This window comes from Panthera pardus, unplaced genomic scaffold (assembly GCF_024362965.1).
Source record: "Panthera pardus isolate Hobbes unplaced genomic scaffold, ASM2436296v1 HiC_scaffold_10, whole genome shotgun sequence".
Classification (NCBI taxonomy): Eukaryota; Metazoa; Chordata; class Mammalia; order Carnivora; family Felidae; genus Panthera; species Panthera pardus.
The window spans coordinates 54,259,641-54,278,621 of record NW_026526655.1 but is presented as its reverse complement, the minus strand read 5'-3'; the positions used below and the strand labels follow the sequence as shown (position 1 = coordinate 54,278,621).

General features: G+C 37.2%; 1 protein-coding gene across 6 annotated transcripts in view; it reads right to left on the bottom strand.

The window, feature by feature from the left end:
* Nucleotides 1-18,981, bottom strand: part of SESTD1 (SEC14 and spectrin domain containing 1) — a 151,012-nt gene that overhangs the window by 112,624 nt on the left and 19,407 nt on the right. The window contains exon 1 of one of the 6 annotated variants that reach the window (XM_019460940.2): nucleotides 5,443-5,461. The exons of the other annotated variants lie outside the window; for them this stretch is intronic. The gene's annotated coding sequence lies outside the window, so the exon portion shown is untranslated. Of the gene's footprint in view, nucleotides 1-5,442; nucleotides 5,462-18,981 lie in introns of those variants that run through there. 6 annotated transcript variants of the gene reach the window in all.

Genomic DNA, 18,981 nt, shown 5'->3' with positions numbered 1-18,981 from the left:
TACAAATTAATTTTTAGTAACCAATTATTTATATGCTGGATACCACACATTCACAAGGGAACTTCTGTACAAGGGAAATCTAACACAAATTGAGATTTTGGCACTATCACATTTTTTTGTTTATATAATGTCAGTATAAGGCACATAGCAAACACCACACTGGAAAAAAGGTAAAAAATTGTAAAATGGAAAACTACTCAAAAATGGAATTATAATATTACCAGGCAGAAAGAAGCCAGTGGAACATGTGAAGAGTTATTTTCCATCATGCTAAAAGTCTCATTTAAAAAACAATGTATATAAAAAAAAAATGTGATACGTTTAACGTTTCTAAGGTGAAACTACAAAAACAATACTGAACATACTACAAATCCTTTAACTTGTTCAGTAACTGAAATGTCACTTCACTATCAATGGAACAAAGTAATCTAAGGCGCATAAAAACTATTTATAGAATAATCACCTCTTTTATACCTCATAAGGACTATTAGTAATACCAGATACCTTTCCCAAGCAAAGACCTCCCCCACTAAAGAATTTCCCTGCCATAGGATTCTGTTTCAAAGAGCTGTTCCCTCTGAAAAGCAGTTTAGTGCAGCAGTAAATAAAGACCATGGCCTTGGAGACCAGGTGGGACTCCAAGGCAGCCACTTACTAACTAGGTGGCTTGGGCAATTCCTTTAATTTCTCTTCAGGGGCATAATCACTGAGCTCACAGGACTGAGGATTAGGTGAACTAACATTACTGTTAGTGTTTAATATACTCCAGGATGGTAGGCATTCAACAAATAGCACCTAGTATTAGCAGGTAAAACTTCCCTCCTCCACTAATTACTGATTTACTATCAATGATTTTCCAAAGGCCATAGTCAAATCATCCCCTCCTAAGGCTTTCTTGGTCCAACACACTAAAATGGCCACAACCCCATTACAACCAAATAACTTAATACACCCTGGCATTTTTTTATGTTCAAGAATTTTATTTCATCCTCACAACAACATACTATTTTGTTAGTATCCCCATTTTTTCTGATAAGTAAGGCACAGAGAATTTCCCAAGATCATACAGAAATTAACAGATTTATAAATCACAGACTTAGAACCATAGAGAGCATCTACTCCAACTTTTTCATTTTATTGATAAGGAAACTTAGTCTGTTTGGCTGCTATAACAAAAATACCATAGACTGAGTAACTTATAAACAATAACTTTATTTCTCATGGTTCTGCTCAGGCTGCTATTTAACAAAATACCATAGAGTGGGTGCCTTATAAATAACAGAAATTTATTTCTCATATTTCTGGAGGCCGAGAAGTCTAAGATTAATATGCAGGTAGATTCAGTGCCTGATGGAAGGCCCACTCCTGTTCTACAAAAGGACCGTCTTCTACATGTGTCCTCCCATGGTGGAAAGGGCAAGGGAGTTCTAATGGGGTCTCTTTTATAAGAGCACACTAATCACCTACCAAGGCCCACCTCCAAATACCTTCACACTGGGGATTTGTTTTCAACATACGAATTTGGGGGGGGGGGGGGGGGGGAGACACAAACATCAAACCTAAAACAGAAACTGAGATCTAGAGGACATATATTTACCCTCCTAAGGCTACATGGCAAATAACATTAAACCCAGCTTCAGGAAACCCTAAAACCTTGCACAGTGCTTCTCTCCACCGTATTATTTTATCATATAATAAAATATAAATTAAAAACACACAAATCGGGCGCCTGGGTGGCTCAGTTGGTTGAATGTCTGACTCTAGATTTCCACTCAAGTCATGATCCCAGGGTCGTGGGATAAAGCCCCATGCACTGAGCATGGAGCGCCTGCTTAAGATATTCATTCTCTCTCTCTCTCTCACTGTCCCCACCCCCCCCCCCCACTCTCACACACTCTCAATGTCCATCAATTCTGAATGGATAAACAAAATGTGGTATTATCCATGTAATAGAATACTACCTGGCAAGAAAAAGGAGTGAAGTATTGATACATGGTATAACATCAGTGAACCTTAAAACATACTAAGTGACAGAAGCCAGACACAAAAGGTCACATGTTACAGGATTCCACTTATATTAAATATCCAAAATTGGCAAATTCATAGAGACAGAAAGTTAATGGTTGCCCAGGGCTGGAGTAGGTGTGGGAAATGACTGGTAATGGGTGTAAGGATTCTTTTCTGGGGTGATGAAAGTGTTATAAGATCAAATTATGGTGATAGTCCCTGCAAATCTACTAAAAATCACTGAATTATACACTTAAAATGGGTGAATTCTATGGCATGTAAATTTTACCTCAATAAAACTGCCAAAAAATAATTTAAAAAAGTAAATAGAATTGTCTATTTTGTAGATTGGGGAAATCTGGATAAAAATGATGTACAATTCTGGAGCACCTGGGTGGCATAGTCTTGTATGCGTCCAATTGTTGATTTCAGCTCAGGTCAAGATCCCACGGTCCTGGGTTTGACACTGACAGCACAGAGCCTGCTTGTGATTCTCTCTCTCCCCATCCCCTGCTCACGTGTGTGCACGCTCTCTCTCTAAATAAACTTAAAAAAAAAAAAAAATGACTAACAGTGCTGAAAATGTTCTATAAGGCAATATATAATCACTTTGTGTTTGCTGCTTCATTTAGAACTCACAACAATACTATTAGAATTAGTGTTGTCACCACTTAACAGCTGAATAAACTGAGACTTAGTGAGATGAAGAGAGGTCACCCTGCCCAAAGTCATGTAGTTCATAAACAGCAAAACTAGAATTTAAACCCAAGGCTGGGCCCAAGGCCTAAATACATTAGTTCCCATGCTCTTGTTTAATGTAGTAACTTTTATTATAAAATGAATAAAATCTTTAACAGTTCTTGAACAGATTGTTCATTTTTAAAATTTAATGACATGAACGTTGTTAGGGGAGTCTCCTATTGTCTAGTAACACTGACTTTTAATATTTGCAAATAGAATTTGTCTGGAATCTGAGTCAATAATGGGGCAGGGGAGGGATATACATAGAACAGACTTGGCAACGTGTTAATTGTTGAAAGTAGACAATATGTAAATAGTGGCTCGTTTTACTATTCTGTTTTTGTATGATCAAAAATTTCTGATAAGATTAAGAACACTCAATCTTAAACATGCCAATCCGGAAAAAGAGGAAGCCACAATCCTTTAAAATTCTGTTGCACTTAGCAATATTTTATTTCAAAATCAAGAAGACACAAGAAGTAGACTACATATAATTTTTAAATATTCACATAGTCACCATCATATTCTAAAACCTTTATGGAGAAAGATCTGAGTATTTGGTCCTCATGTAAAACTGCTGAGAAGGAAGAGATCAATTCTGTCAAAACGCAGAAACCAGGAGATAAAAAGAAGCAGGCAGGCAGGCAAAACTTTTGTTCCCTGTCTCTTCAGGTCTTTCATACCTTATGACTGGGGTCATTTCCTCAGCAGTCTCCCTCTCACTCTATCACCATGACCATATTATACTATTTTTAATTAAATTACTAAGAAAAGCAAAAGCGTACGTCCACAATAGGCACTCACTGTAACATGTCAACAGCAGTGGTTGGTCAGAGACCAGGCAGATCTCCTAGGAGAAGAATCAATTAAATATTATATGGATTAGCCCACAAAAGTCCAAACGTTCTGCATGTCACACGTTTCAACACTTAAGAGCACAGTTCCAAATTTAGTAACAATTTATTTTAGCTATAGTCAATAGAACCAAAAAGGTTATGTCTGAAATCAAAAGTAGGTGTTAGATCTGAATGTGTTTGAATGAATGCGTGCGTCTGTCCAGGACAATATCTGGCACATGACCAACGCACATTATTTGCTGAATTAACTCCCTTCTTATGATCCCATCACAGTTTTCTCATTTCAGAGTCACTGGGCACAACAATTAGGAAACAGGAGAAAACAAGCTTAAATAATTTTAACTTGACAAAGCACTATGAATAGAGCATGCATTTACTTTGAGCAGAATATTAAATTACATAGTTCAGGAACCTTTACTGAAACATCTTGGGACCTGGCCCATCAAGATCATGAATGAAAAGAAGCACTGTATAAAGCCTGCTTTATGCTACAACCCACTGTATAACCTCTGGCTTTTAGAAGTGGCTTATTTAACTTTACTATCCTTACAGCCTAAGTGAGTTTTCATGAACATTTGGAAAAAGCCACTGTATATAATATGAACATTTTTCCATTTTCTGAAATTCTATCATCACTTTTATTACAGTATTCACCATCATCCCCTCTTCCACCTCACTTTCTCACTTTAGTATCTATCAATACTTTCCAGTTAGTAGTTCTTTCCTGCAATATTTATTTTTTCAAAAGTTTTTATTTATTGGGGCGCCTGGGTGGCTCAGTTGGTTAAGCGTTGACTTTGGCTCAGGTCATGATCTCATAGTTTGTGAGTTCGAGCCCCACGTTGGACTCTGTGCTGGCGGCTCAGAGCCTGGAGCCTGCTTCGGATTCTGTGTCTCCTCCTCTCTCTGCCCCTCCCCTGCTCATGCTGTGTCTCTCTGTCTCTCAATAATAAATATACGTTAAAAAAAAAATTTTAGAAAAAGTTCTTATTTATTTATTGGGGGGGGGGGGGGAGCAGGGGAAGGGCGGGGGGGGAGGTGCACGGAATCCCAAGAAGGTTCCACCCTCTCAGCCCAGAGCACAACACAGGGCTGGAACCCATGAACCGTGAGTTCAGGACCTGAGCCAAAATCAAGAGCCAGATGCTTAACCAACTGAGCCATCCAGGCACCCCTCTTGTGCTATTTAGACGGCTCCTGAATCTAGCACCCATCTCTCACTGGCTGATTATCTGATCTGGAAAAATCACAAAAGAACCATAAAGGAAACTCTGGGATTCCTCTACACATTCAAAAAAAAAAAAAAAAAAAAAAAAAGTTTTTGCTAGCAAGTATTTCTAATAATTGAGGCAATATAACTTCTGCCATCAACTAATTAATACTGTGCTCTAGATGTGAGGTTTACGGCAACAGCAATTACGAACATTTTTCGTAGTAACACACAACGTGCAAACACTGAAATTTTTTAAATGAGAAATGATGGTGGGGTGCCTGGGTGGCTCAATCGGTTAAGCATCGACTTCACTCAGGTCATCATCTCATAGTTTGTGAGTTCCAGTCCCACATCAGGCTCTCTGCTGTCAGCACACAGCCTGCTTCAAATCCTCTGCCCACCCCCTTTCTGCCCTTCCCCTGCTCTCACTCTCAAAAGTAAACATTTAAAATAAAATAAAATATCTTAGAAAGAAAGAAAGAAAGAAAGAAAGAGAAGGAAAAGAAAGAAAGAAAGAAAGAAAGAAAGAAAGAAAGAAAGAAAGAAAGAAAGAAATTGTTAAAAAATGATTTAAGTTTAAAAGGGCTTTCTTGAAGTGACCAGGGCTTCTAATACAAAGCATACTATTAAAATAGGCGGCATCAAAGCAGCACTTCCTGTTTTTAATGACTTCAATACCGCTTGTGGAGCTCCTGAAAACAAGCAGAGGCAGCAGGGTGTCATGATTAAGACTAGAGTCAGACTGACAAGGGACATATCCGAACTATGTCCCTTGTGAGCTGTGACCTTCAACAAGTTGCTTTACTTCTTACCTCAAGAGGACCTAGCTACAGTTCTGTGTAGGGTGATATGCCAGAATCTCCCCTTTAGCTTAAGCTCATTACATTAGCTTCAGTGCTTACAGGGACCCCTGTATCACCCATCCAGAACCCTTTCCTAGGACTGATTCTCCCACCTCCCAGCAATCGCCACATACCTACCACTGAGGCAAACTGAGAGACACATAACCCTCTCTCCTACAAGAATTATTTTATAAAGACATCTAACAAACCATATTTTACTACAGTGACAGAGGATATCTTGAATTAGCATTCTTATAAAACCCCCCTAAAACATCAGCCTTGCTCATAGAAATGCAGAGGCATAAGCAATCTTCATCTACGTGAAACTACTGTAAATATAAAATCAGAACAATTAAGCTGATGGAAAGTACCCCCCAAAAAACAACAAAGCAGAAAACTTTTAATAAACACTCCAAACTGAATTGTTATCTCTTTAAACAGGCAGTTGGAACCAAAAAAAAAAAACCAAACAAAAAAAATGGACAAAAGCAAAATAAAATGAAAAAAGAGGTGACTAAACCCAGGTAAGAAATAGAAGAAAAAAATCACATCAGAACTGAAGATGAAATTACAAGGTGCTCAACAATAAATTCAAATAAAAAATTTCTTGTTTAAGTTTATTTGAGAAGAGGGAGAGAATCCAAAGCAGGCTCTGTGCTATCAGTACAGGGCCTGACTGACTGAGGCACACAGGTGCCCCCAAATCAAGTAAAAATTTAATGAAATACACTGACTGAAAGCAAAAGAATAAAAATGAGACAATGAAGTAAAAATAGAAAGTTTTGAAATGGAAGACAAATAAGATATAATTGTGCATACATGAAGCCCCTGAAGAAAAAAAAAAAAACCAAAACGTTAGAATGGAACTGATGTTTAAAACTATAATCCAAAAAAACTTCAGAAACAAGACCCAATTTTACATACGAAAAGGATCCACTAGATGGCAGGGAAAATTGACCTACTATAATAAACTCTAAGACAAATCCCAGTAAAACTATTAGACTTTAAAAATAAAAGGAAAAATAAAACCAGGGATTCCAAGCAAAAGGATCACATAACTTAGGACAAAGAAAATAAGGCTGGTAACAGACTTCTCAAAAACAATATATACTGCAAGACCACACCGGAAACATGGAATGTGTGAACCAAGGATATTATTTCTGACCAACCCGTCCTTCTAGTACAAGGCTATCAAGAAACTTTATTTTTTTTTTTAAGTTTATGTATTTATTTTGAGAGAGGGAGAGAGAGTGTGCATGGTAAGAGGAGGAGAGAGAGGGACAGAATTATAAGCAGGCTCTGTGCTCTCAGCACAGATCCCAGCACAGGACTGGAACCCATGACCTGCAAGATCATGACCCGAGCTGAAATCGAGATGCTTGAACGTTTGAGCTACCCAGGAACCCATACACGTTACACAAGATTATTCATTATAGTACATACAAATTGGAAAATACAACTGCAAACAACCTGCATGTCCAGAGAAATTGAGAAGTTTAATAAAGAATGAGTGGGGCACCTGGGGGGCTCAGTCGGTTAAGCTCAGGTCATGATCTCCTGGTTTGTGAGTTCAAGCCCCACATCAGGCTCTGTGCTGACAGCTCTGAGCCTGGAGCCTGCTTCAGATTCTGAGTCTCCCTCTTCTCTCTGACCCTATCCTGCTCACGCTCTGTCTCTCTCTCGGAAATAAACATTAAAAACAATTTAAAAAAAAGAATGAGCATATCCACACAATTCTTCTAAAAAAGAATGAAGAGGACCTCCATAAAATAACATGGATATCCAGTATACACTGTTACATGAAAAAACTAGTGCAAAACAATGTCTGTACTGGGTTACTTTTTGTGTATTAAAAAATAAAAAATATATACATTTATCTGTTCATTCTGTGCAAAGAGAAACAAAATAGGTGATAAAGTAGAGTAACTGCCTACAGAAAGTAGGGGAGAATGGGTGCAAAGCATAGGAAGCTGGAAAAGGAAAAGAGATGATTCTGTGCAGTTCTGACTTTTGGAACCATGCTAATGTTTCACATACTCAAAGAAATATAACAATATTAAAAGGATGAGAGGAAAATAAATCCCATAATTAAAATCAAATGGAAAGAAATATCTTAATGGCATTTCAAATGACAAACATACTGCACTAAATGGGGCAGTGTGAGGGGAGAAATAACCCAAATAACTTTTGAACAAAATAGTTTTACCATATACTCTAAGGCTGTAAACAAAACTGTAAATAAATACTGAACTCCAATAAATGAGTTTGTTTGGTTTTACAGTGTTAAGAATTAGCAATTCTTAATTACTTTCTGTGTATTCTAAGATTGAGCAAATAAGTAAGTAAACTGAATAATGAGAGCCAGACTTCTTACTGTCAAAGGAAGTTACAAATATGGAAGGTGGGAAGGAAGCTAAAATGAACCCCATAATGATAGCTGGAATAGGAAACATTAATATATACTCAGAAAACTTTAAAACATTTAGATATAGAGGTATGTGTATATGTTACATAGCTCTGTCCACTGAGAATTTTCTGATTAATTTTATGTGTCAATGTGACTAGGCCACAGAGTGCCCAGATATTTAATTAAATATTATTTTGAATGTTCCTACAAGAGTTTTTGATGAAATTAACATTTTAATTGGTAAAGTATACTGCCCTCCATCTTGTGGGTGAGCCTCACCTAATCACCTGAAGGCCTGAATAAAACAAACAGACTGACCCTTCCCCAATGGGAGAGAATTCCCTAACAGACTGCCTTCAAACGAAATCTGCAACATCAGTTCTTCCTGCCTGATAGCTTTTGAACTGGATCATCGGTTCTCCCTCAGTCTCAGCAGCCTGCCACCCTACCATGCAGACTGACCTGAAGCCTCCACAGTCACATGAGCCAATTTCTTATGATAAATCTTATGCATATATCCTATTGGTTTTGTTTCTCTGGAGAATCCTAATACAAACGCCTAAAGATCAACAAAATCTCAGGAGCAATGAGCACAGATGCCTAGATCTTGATTTTTTTTTTTTTTAAGTTTATTTATTTTGAGAGAGATAGAGAGAGAAAGTGAGAGATTGGCAGGAGCAGAGACAGAAAAGAGCATGAGAATCCCAAGCAGGCTCCACACAATCAGAACAGAGCCTGAGAGCGGACTCAAACTCACAAACTCTGAGATCATGACCTGAGCCCAAGTCGGATGCTTAACCAACTAAGCCACCAAGGTGCCTCTGAACCTTGACTTCTGAATACTGTTCCCACTAAAAATAATCAGGACTCCTTGAAAAAAATGGCAGATTCCAAGACGAGGTAAAGAAAATATAAGATGACTCTGGAACATCTTATTGTCAGAATATAAAGTGCTCAAAAATGTATGGGTACGTGTCAGACAAAGAATAATACAGGTAAGAATTATCATTGTATGGTGAAATTCATGGGTAAAAAAGTTATGAGAAATAAAATATTTAGAAATTCTCAAAGTATCTCCCTTAAAGATATTTATTAACTACAAATGCAAAAAAAAGTAAGTTTACAGTGGGGAAACCTAGAGGATGCCACCATAACCAACTAATAAGAATTTACATCACTAGTAATAGAACAACAATAGCATGGGCCTCCAGATATAATATATGGATATACTTCTGGAGTATTCTGGCCAAAAGTGTACAAACTAAATTTAATCAAGAGGAAATTAAAAAAAAAAAAAAAGGGACAATATTTCTACAAAACAGTGGACATGTATTCTTCGAAAATGTCCTCTCATGGGGGCGCCTGGATGGCTCAGTTGGGTAAGCGTCTGACTCAGTTTCAGCTCAGGTCAGTCTCATGGTTCGTGAGTTTGAGCCCCATGTTGGTCTCTACACTGACAGCAAGGAGCTTGCTTGGGATAGTGTCTCTCTCTCTCTCTCTGCCCCTCCCCCATGCACACTCTGTCTCAAAATAAACTTTATAAAATTATATATATATATATTTAAAAAATGTCCTATTGTGAAACACAAAGCAGACCAAAGAAGAAGATTAAAAAGGTATGACAAATGAAAATACACAATCCTAGACTGGACCCTATGCACGGGGTGGGGGGAGGGAAGGGTAGTTTATCATTCACTCAAAAGGACATTATCAAATTCAGCAAATTTGAATTTTTAAAATGTATCTATTTTTAGAGAGAAAGCATGCAAGCAGAGGAGAGGGGTGGAGGGAGACAGACAGGGACAGGACAAACAATCCCAAGCAGGTTCCATGCTGTCAGCACAGAGCCACAGCACAACATGGAACTCAAACACACGACCCTAGGATCATGACCTGAGCCTAAATCAAGAGTCAGATGCTCAACCAACTGAGCTCCCCAGGCACCCTCTAAAATTCAGCAAATCTGAATAAAATCAATGCTGTATCAATGTTAACTTCCTGATTTGATCACTATACTGTGGTTACATAAGAAAATATCCTAGAGCATCTGGGTGGCTCAGTCGATTAAGTGTCTGACCTTGGCTCAGGTCATGATCTCACAGCTTGTGCGTTCGAGCCCCACATTGGGCTCTGTGCTGACAGCTCAGAGCCTGGAGCCTGCTTCAGATTCTACATCTCTCTGTCTCTCTCTCTCTCTCTCTCTCTACCCCTCTCCTGCTCACGCTCTGCCTCTCCCTCTTGCTCTAAAATAAACTAACATTAAAAAGAAAAAAATAGGCTTCGTTTTTGGGAAATGCAACCTGAATATTATTTAGGGACAAAAGGACACAATGTCTTCAATTGCTCTCAAATGGCTCAGAAAAACTGTGTATTCAACTGCTTTATAAAAAGCAAACGTGGGGTGGCTCAGTTGGTTGGGCTTCCAACTCTTGATTTCAGCTCAGATCATGTCATGATCTTACTGTCGTGAGATCAAGCCCTGTGTTGGGCTCTGTGTTGATGGCACGGAGACTGCTTAGTATTCTCCATCTCTCTCTGCCCCTTCTCCATTCTCTCACATACATGCATGCACATGTGTGCACTCACTCTCAAAAGTAAATAAACAAACATGTTAAAAAGCTAACATTTGAGGAATCTGAGTTGAAGAGTAAATAGAATTCTTTGAATTATTTTTGAAATTTTTCTGTAAGTCTGAAGTTATTTCAAAAATAAAAGTTGGGTAAAATTAAATATTTGATAATAAGCCTTCCTACATCATTCCCCAAGGTGTGCACCCACATACACATTATAATAAAAGCCAAAGCTAAAAACCAAGGGTAGACCTTCAAGTTATTCTTTTCCTATAACCTCTCTACAAATGGCCATATAACCTGCCAACCCTATCCTCTTCTCTTCAACAGCACTATTGCCTCAATTACTGTATAACGTCTGAAAGATTCCCAATTCCAGAATCTCCTCTTTCACACTTGCAAAATTAACCACCTCACTACTCTACTCTAAAATTTTGAACAGTCCTCCACAGCCAACTCTTCTGCCAGATTTAAGTCTTTTCCAGATCATGCCCCTGACTCTTTCTACCTCACATCCTCCTCACCGTCAAGAAACCGAGTGCAGTTCTCTGAACTTGCAATGGTATTTCATTGTTGGTGCTCTGGCATATGCGGTTTTCTCTGTTGAAATCCCCTTCTGTCTACAGAAATTCCTATTTATTCTTTAAAACTTAAGCTTCACCTTGTCTGTGAAAGCTTCCCTGACACAACACTCAATGTGAGGATGAGTAACTATTCTCTCCTTCCTTCATGCTATGATTTTATCTTACACCTTCTCTTATTATACTTATTACACAGTACAACTATCTCACATTCTAAGGTGAATGGGAACTCACTGACAGAAAAGACTAACTTATTCTTATTTGTTGAATTACCCAACAAATAAGGGTCCTTGGGATACCTGGGGGTTCAGTCGGTTAAGGTCCAACTCTTGATTGCATCTCAGGTCATGATCTCTCGGTTTGTGGAATGGAGCACCATGTCAGGTTCTGTGCTAACAGTGTGGAACCCGCTTGGGATTCTCTTTCCCTCTCTCTCTGCCCCTCCCCCTGCTTGTGCATGCATGTTCTATAAGTAAATAAACATCAAGAAGAAAAACCTTAAAGAAAAATATTATAATGATACACTTGCACCCCCTTCTAGTATACTCATTACAGGGATAAGTGAAACTAATTTTAAGAGATCCTCAAATTATCAATGACAATAATCCATGTTAAAGCTTCCATGAAAAAATGCTGTCACATACAAATATGCAAAATCCTAACTACAGAAATTAGGACTGTTGATGTCTTTGATACCTTGTCCTTCTGGTTTTTCTGATGATCACTTTGTCTTAGCATTTTGGGGACCAAGCATGATCTGACCCTCACTTACCTGGCCCCTCCTACATGTTTCTATCATAGCCTAAATATATTTCCAAGCATAAAATTTAGCATCTATCATTAAAAGCGTATGCTCCAGAAATTCAGGATTGTGTCAGTTTTAATTTCCACTATATGTCTGCCCTCTCCCTACAAGTGACAAGTACAGTGTGTGAAGCATAGAAGGGACTCCATGAATTTAAGAGAAATGGCTGAATTCATCTGGAGATATTTTAGGTGGGAATTTTCAAAATGACTGATTTTCCTTAGAATAAAGAAAGATTATTTTTCAGAATAAGCCCTGATAATCAGACCTATGTACCTTATATGGCAAAAGGCCTATTTTCAGTAGCATGAAGGGTACTTCAAGATTTCCCCTCAAGGTCTGGGAGCACAAAGACTTCCCCTACCACTGTTCACCACAGACAAGAGTCCACAGGGCTTAACAGCTTTATTGCCTACCAGAAGGACAGAGCTACAACTGTGGCAACAAATTCTGAAACGATAGTTAAGTATAATGGCACTAATACACCCTTAGAAAATGGTTGCTGTACTGAAAACTAATGCCTTCTCTTGAAAGTTCTATGACCATGAATGAAATTCCCTTCAAAGTCTTGATCATGAATTAAATTCCATAAAAATTTTTATATTCCAAAAAATATATATATATTAAAAAAAAGCATTATACTTATAGCATACACTATCCATTTAAAAAATCAGAAAATTTAACAAGTAACTTGACAATAATCCAATAACTTTCTTACTATAATGCATTAAAGTTTTCTTTTTTAAAAAAAGTTTTTTTTTAAAGTTTATTTATTTTTGAGAGAGAGAGAGAGAGAGACAGAGCACGAGTGGGGGAAGGCAGAGAAAGGAGGAGACACAGAATCTGAAGCAGGCTCCAGGCTCTGAACTGTCAGCACAGAGTCCAATGCAGGGCTCAAACTGATGAGCCATGAGATGATGACCTGGGCCAAAGTCGGACGCTTAACTGAGTCACCCAGGCGCCCATGCATTAAAGTTTTCTTAATATAAAGTACAGCTCTTTTCAAATAGTTCCCTCATAGCCATGCCAGTTTCTATACAAAACTAGTTTATTACTAAATACTAACTGCAGAAAAAAGTCCGTGTCATCTTATAATTCTTTGTGTATTTTATAAAGGTCATAGGTAACAAAGCAAACTGAGTATGTGTCCCTAAAATAAAGAAATGGAGCACCTAATTTCTTCTTCCTCAGAGGAAAGGCTTTGTTGTCACCAGAGTTAATTGAATTCTTGCTTTGATCCTATTTTTTTCTCTAATGTTCTCTATTAATTGACCTCTTTTTACTTTCCTCTTTCTCTAACTTGCCTTTTCCCTTTAGCCCTAACTGCTTTTCTTATTGAAACTTAAAGTCCTGTCAACCTCTTAAGTTAAATACACAACTACTTAGATGCCAAATGTCTACCAATTTTATCATAGGACATTCAAGAGTGCCATATTTACTAATCACTGCCAATGTCTGATTTCTCTGCTCTAATAGTAAATTCCTTTTTTACACCTAGCTAAAGTACTATATTTTATTATGTTCTCTCTCAGCGCTTAACAAAAAGTAAATACTCAAAGATTAATACTATAATTTAACAAAACCCTAGTTTAAATGGACTATACAATAGAATGCCATATAATCCGCAGTGTTCTTACAACCATATTATAAAAAATAAGATCAAGAGAGAATTAAAATAGACTTGGAAATTTTAAGTTACTTACAAAATACATTTTCCATAAAATGTAAATGTCTTCTCTTTGCAAATCAGATCAGATTTCATGTAATGCTTCATAATACAATCACACAAGTGAGTCATTTGTACCAGGTACAATAGGGTTTTTAAAAGTCTGCTAAGGTAAAAACTATGAAAGACAAAAGTTCAAAGCTGCACAGCTGGAAGCATTCCAGAACAGAACCTTAAAAGTGACAGAAACCACTAGTGCTCACTTGTATTTTTTGATAGCATCATTCTAAACTAGTGGTTCTCAATCTGGCTACATATTAGAATCACTTGGAGAGCTTTTAAAAAATATCCAGTCCAGGCCAAGTGGATCAGAAGATCTGGGATTTGGATCTGGCATAGGAACTGTTTCAAAGCTCCCCAATGAACATAATGTGATACTAGGATTCAAAACCATTAGCCAGGTCTCTATAATTATTAACACAGAATAAAATATTAAGATATCATTTAGCACTAACAACATTTTGTTCTTAAAGAACAGTCATTCAACTAATTTACTCTTTAAGTTATCTAGCAGTATAAAAAATGAAAATTAAAAAAAATAAATCATCTAGCAGTATGAAAACACTTAAATCTATCCTTACCAAAAAGGAGGTCCTCCACTATCATTTGTTGGTGATGCAGATATTTTAACAATTAAAATTATGGTGATTACCTTATTTTAGAAAGAGTATGGGGCTCCTATAGTACAAACATATTATTTTGACATTTTACAGTAATTCTAGCTTCAAATTCTCCAAAATAGTTGATGATGCAGTCATCAACTAACAGCTTGCAAGTTATAAGATGATAGGAAATATACTTTGAGATGAAGAATTGGGGTATTTCAGGCAGAACAAACTGATCAAGGCCATGATATAAAGACAGTACAAGTGTAGAATCTGTCTAGAACAAAGGAGGAAGTTCAGTGTGATGGAGACAAATAGGGATAGTTAGATATGGGAAGAAAAGCTAAGATTGTGTGCAGACTGAAAAGTCTCTGAATGACAGACTATTAGTCTGTTACTGGAGAACTAACTACTAAAGAACGACAGGGTGTTCCACTTTTGAGAAGATGGAGTAGATGTACTTTTTCCTCATTCCTCCCACTAAGTACAACTGAAAATGCTTACACATGAAAGTGGTGAATTCCCTGGGTTTTCTTTGGTCTTCACCTATCTATCTCACATTTGGAGCTAAAATGCTGGCTACCTGCAAACACGAACAGATCAAACCAGAAAAGGCCCCAACTTGTTCTCTTTAGCCAAAGACCAAGAAGGGGTAGTCTAGCAACAGAGAAAACTTTTAGACAATAACTGCACTACTGTAACTAAACACCATACAAAAGACCATGACCCCACCCCACCCATGACAACAAAGCCTGAGTGGGTAGACTACACTTCCACCCTCAGGAATATGTAATGAGGTACACTAAGACCGTCAAGTAAGGTGGGATCACAGACAGCCAAGGAGGGATCCAACACTTTCATCTGAGAATGAGTCCTCACCCTCCAGGACCTGTCATCCCCACTGTGTGAGTGGAGACCACATGAAAAGCTGTTAGAATTATCTGGCAAAGATTTTAAAGCAGCCATGATAAAAATATTTCAACGAGCAATTATGAACATGCCCAAAACAAATGAAAAACTAGAAAGTCTCCACAAACAAAATCTGAGAGCAAAGAAATAGAAGATATAAGAACCAGATGGAAACTTTAGAACTGAAAGATACAATAACTGAATGAAAAAGCTTAGATGGACTCAAAGCAGAATAGTAGAGACAGAGGAAATAATCACTGAACTAAAAGAGAAAGAATATAAATTATCCAATATTAAAAACAGGAAAAAAACAGACTGAAAACTAAATGAAGAGATCCTTGCAGAGCCATGAAACAACAAAAGACTTAACATATGTGTCACTGGAGTCCCAAAAAGGGGGCAAGGGACAACTGAAAAAGTACCTTAAGAAATATGGCAAGAGACATAAACTTACAGGTTTAAGAAATTTAGTGAACCCAAAATTAGATAAACCCAAAGAAATCTATGCCAAGTCACAACATAATTAAACTTCTGAAGATTAAGGACAAAGAAAACATTCAGAAAAAAATCAAAACCTTACCCACAGGAGAAAAACAACTCAAATGACAGTGATTTCTCATCAGAAACCATGAAGACCATAAGGAAGTAAGCCAATATTATTCAAGTGCTGAAAGAAAAGACTGTCAACCCAGAATCCTATACTCAGTAAAAACATCATTCAGTCATGAGAGGAAAATCAAGACCTTCTAAGATGAAAACAACAAAAAAAAACTAAGTGAACGCCACCCATACACATACCTTCAAATTCAACTAAAATAAGACCTCTGAACAGAAAGGAAATAATAAAAGAAGGAATTTTAAAATATCAGGAAAGAAAAAAGAAAACAGTAAGCAAAAACATTGGTAAATACAATACGCTTTCCTTGTCCTCTTGAGTTTTCTAAATTATGTTTGACATTGAAGCAAAAGTTGTAACTGTCTGATATGGTTCTAACTGTACATACAGGAAACATTTTTAGACAATTATAAACAGGGGAGGGTAAAGGGACATAGAAGGAGGTAAGGTTTCTATGGTTCACTAAAACTGGTAAAATGATGAGAACAATAGGCTGTAATAAGTTATGTGTATGATTGTAATACCCTACAGCAAACACCAAAAAAGGTATACAAAGAGATATGTTCAAAACACAACTGATAAATCAAAATGAATTTCTAAAATATGCTCAAGTAACCGAAAGAAAACAGAAAAATGAAAAAGGTAAACAGAAAACAAAAATATTAAATGACAAACTTAAGCCCTAACACATCTACAACATCATTAAATAGAAAAGTCTAAACACATTCAGACACATTAGCACAGTGAATTAAAAAACATGATGTCTACAAAAAACTCACTTCAAATATAACTATAACGGCTGGCTGGAAGTAAAAGAATGTGAAAAATTACATCATGTAAACATTAACCAAAGGAAGGCAGAAATGGCTACATTAATATTATACAAAGCAAACTTCAAAGCAAAGACATTTACCAGAGACAGAAAAGCATATTATAGAATGACAAAACGGTCAAGCCATCAAGAAGACATAGCAATCCTAAATGTGCAGGTGTCAACTGACAGAAGTGAAAAATATATGAAGCAAAAACTAAAAGAACTAAAAAGACAAATCCTCAATCATAGTTGGAGATTTCAACATCCCTCCCTGAACATCTGATTGACCAACTACACAGAAATCAGAAGGATACAGACCTCAAGAACACTACCAACCAACAGAATCTAATCAACATTTATAGAACACTCCACCAATCAACACCAGAATACATACTTCTCTCCAAATACTCATGGAAATATACAGACCACACATCAAGATAGATCCTGACCCACAAACATATGGCCAACTAATCTTTGACAAAGAGGAAAGAATATCCAATGGAAAAAAGACACTCTCTTCAGCAAGTGGTGCTGGGAAAACTGGACAACGACACACAGAAAAATGAACCTGGACCACTTTCTTACATCATACACAAAAATAAACTCAAAATGGATGAAAGACCTAAACGTAAGACAGAAAGCCATCACAATCCTCGAGGAGAAAGCAAGCAAAAATCTCTTTGACCTGGCCACAGCAACTTCTTACTCAACATGACTCTGAAGGCAAGGGAAACAAAAGCAAAATTGAACGATTGGGACCTCATCAAAATAAAAAGCTTCTGCACAGAGAAGGAAACAATCAGGAAAACTAAAAGACAACCAACAGAATGGGAGAAGATATTTGCAAATGACATATCAGATAAAGGGTTAGTATCCAAAATCTATAAAGAACTTATCAAACTCGACACCCAAAAAACAAATCATCCAGTGAAGAAATGGGCAAAAGACAAGAATAGACACTTCTCCAAAGAAGACATCCAGATGGCTAATAGACAAAAAGATGCTCAACATCACTCATCATTAGGGAAATACAAATCAAAACCATGTTGGGATACTACCTCACACCTGTCAGAATGGCTAACATTAACAACTCAGGCAACAACGGATGTTGGCGAGGATGTGGAGAAAGAGGATCTCTTTTGCACTGCTGGTGGTAATGCAAACTGGTGCATCCACTCAGGAAAACAGTATGGAGGTTCCTCAAAAAATTAAAAATAGAACTACCCTATGACCCAGCAATTGCACTACTATTTACCCAGAAGACACAGATATGCTGTTTCAAAGGGGCACATGTACCCCAATGTTTACAACAGCACTATCAACAATAGCCAAAGTATGGAAAGAGCCCAAATGTCCATCGATGGATGAAGAAAATGTGATATATATACACACACACACACACACACACACACACACACAATGGATTATTACTCAACAATTAAAATGAATGAAATCTTGCCATTTGCAACTACATGGATGGAACTAGAGGGTATCATGCCAAGCGAAATTAGAGAAAGACAAATATCATAGGACTTCACTCATATGAGGACTTTAAGATACAAAACAGATGACCATAAGGGAAGGGAAACAAAAATAATAAAAAACAGGGAGGGAGACAAAAACATAAGAGACTCTTAAATATGGAGAACAAACAGAGGGTTACTGGAGGGGCTGTGGGAGGAGGGATGGGCTAAATGGGTAAGGGGCATTAAAAAATCTACTCCTGAAATCATTGTCGCACTATATGCTAACTTGGATGTAAACTAAAAAAATAAAGAAAAAGAAAAAAAAAGATGCTGAACCACAAAGCAAACCTCAACAAATTTAAAATAACCGAAATCACAAAGTATCTTCTAACAACAGAACCAAACTCCATAAGGGAAAAATAAAAGGAAAAATCTTCAACTACTTGGAAACTAAGTAACACACTTCTTGTTTGACCCAGGGTTTATTTAGAAGTCTCAAGGGAAATTTAAAATATGGTTATGCGTCTGACTTCAGCTCAGGTCATGATCTTTTGGTTCAAGGGTTCGAACCCCTCATTAGGCTCTCTGCTGTCAGCAAAGAGCCTGCTTCAGATCCTCTGTCTCCCTCTCTCTCTCTGCCCCTACCCCCCCCAAAATAAACAAAATAATAAATAAAAATACACTGAACTGAATGACATCTAAAATACAGTACAGTTGCCCCTCAAAAAATGTTATGGTTATGGGCACCAACAGGTTACGGGCAGTAGAAAATCCACATGTAACTTTTGACTCTCCAGAAACTTTACTAACAGACTACAGTTG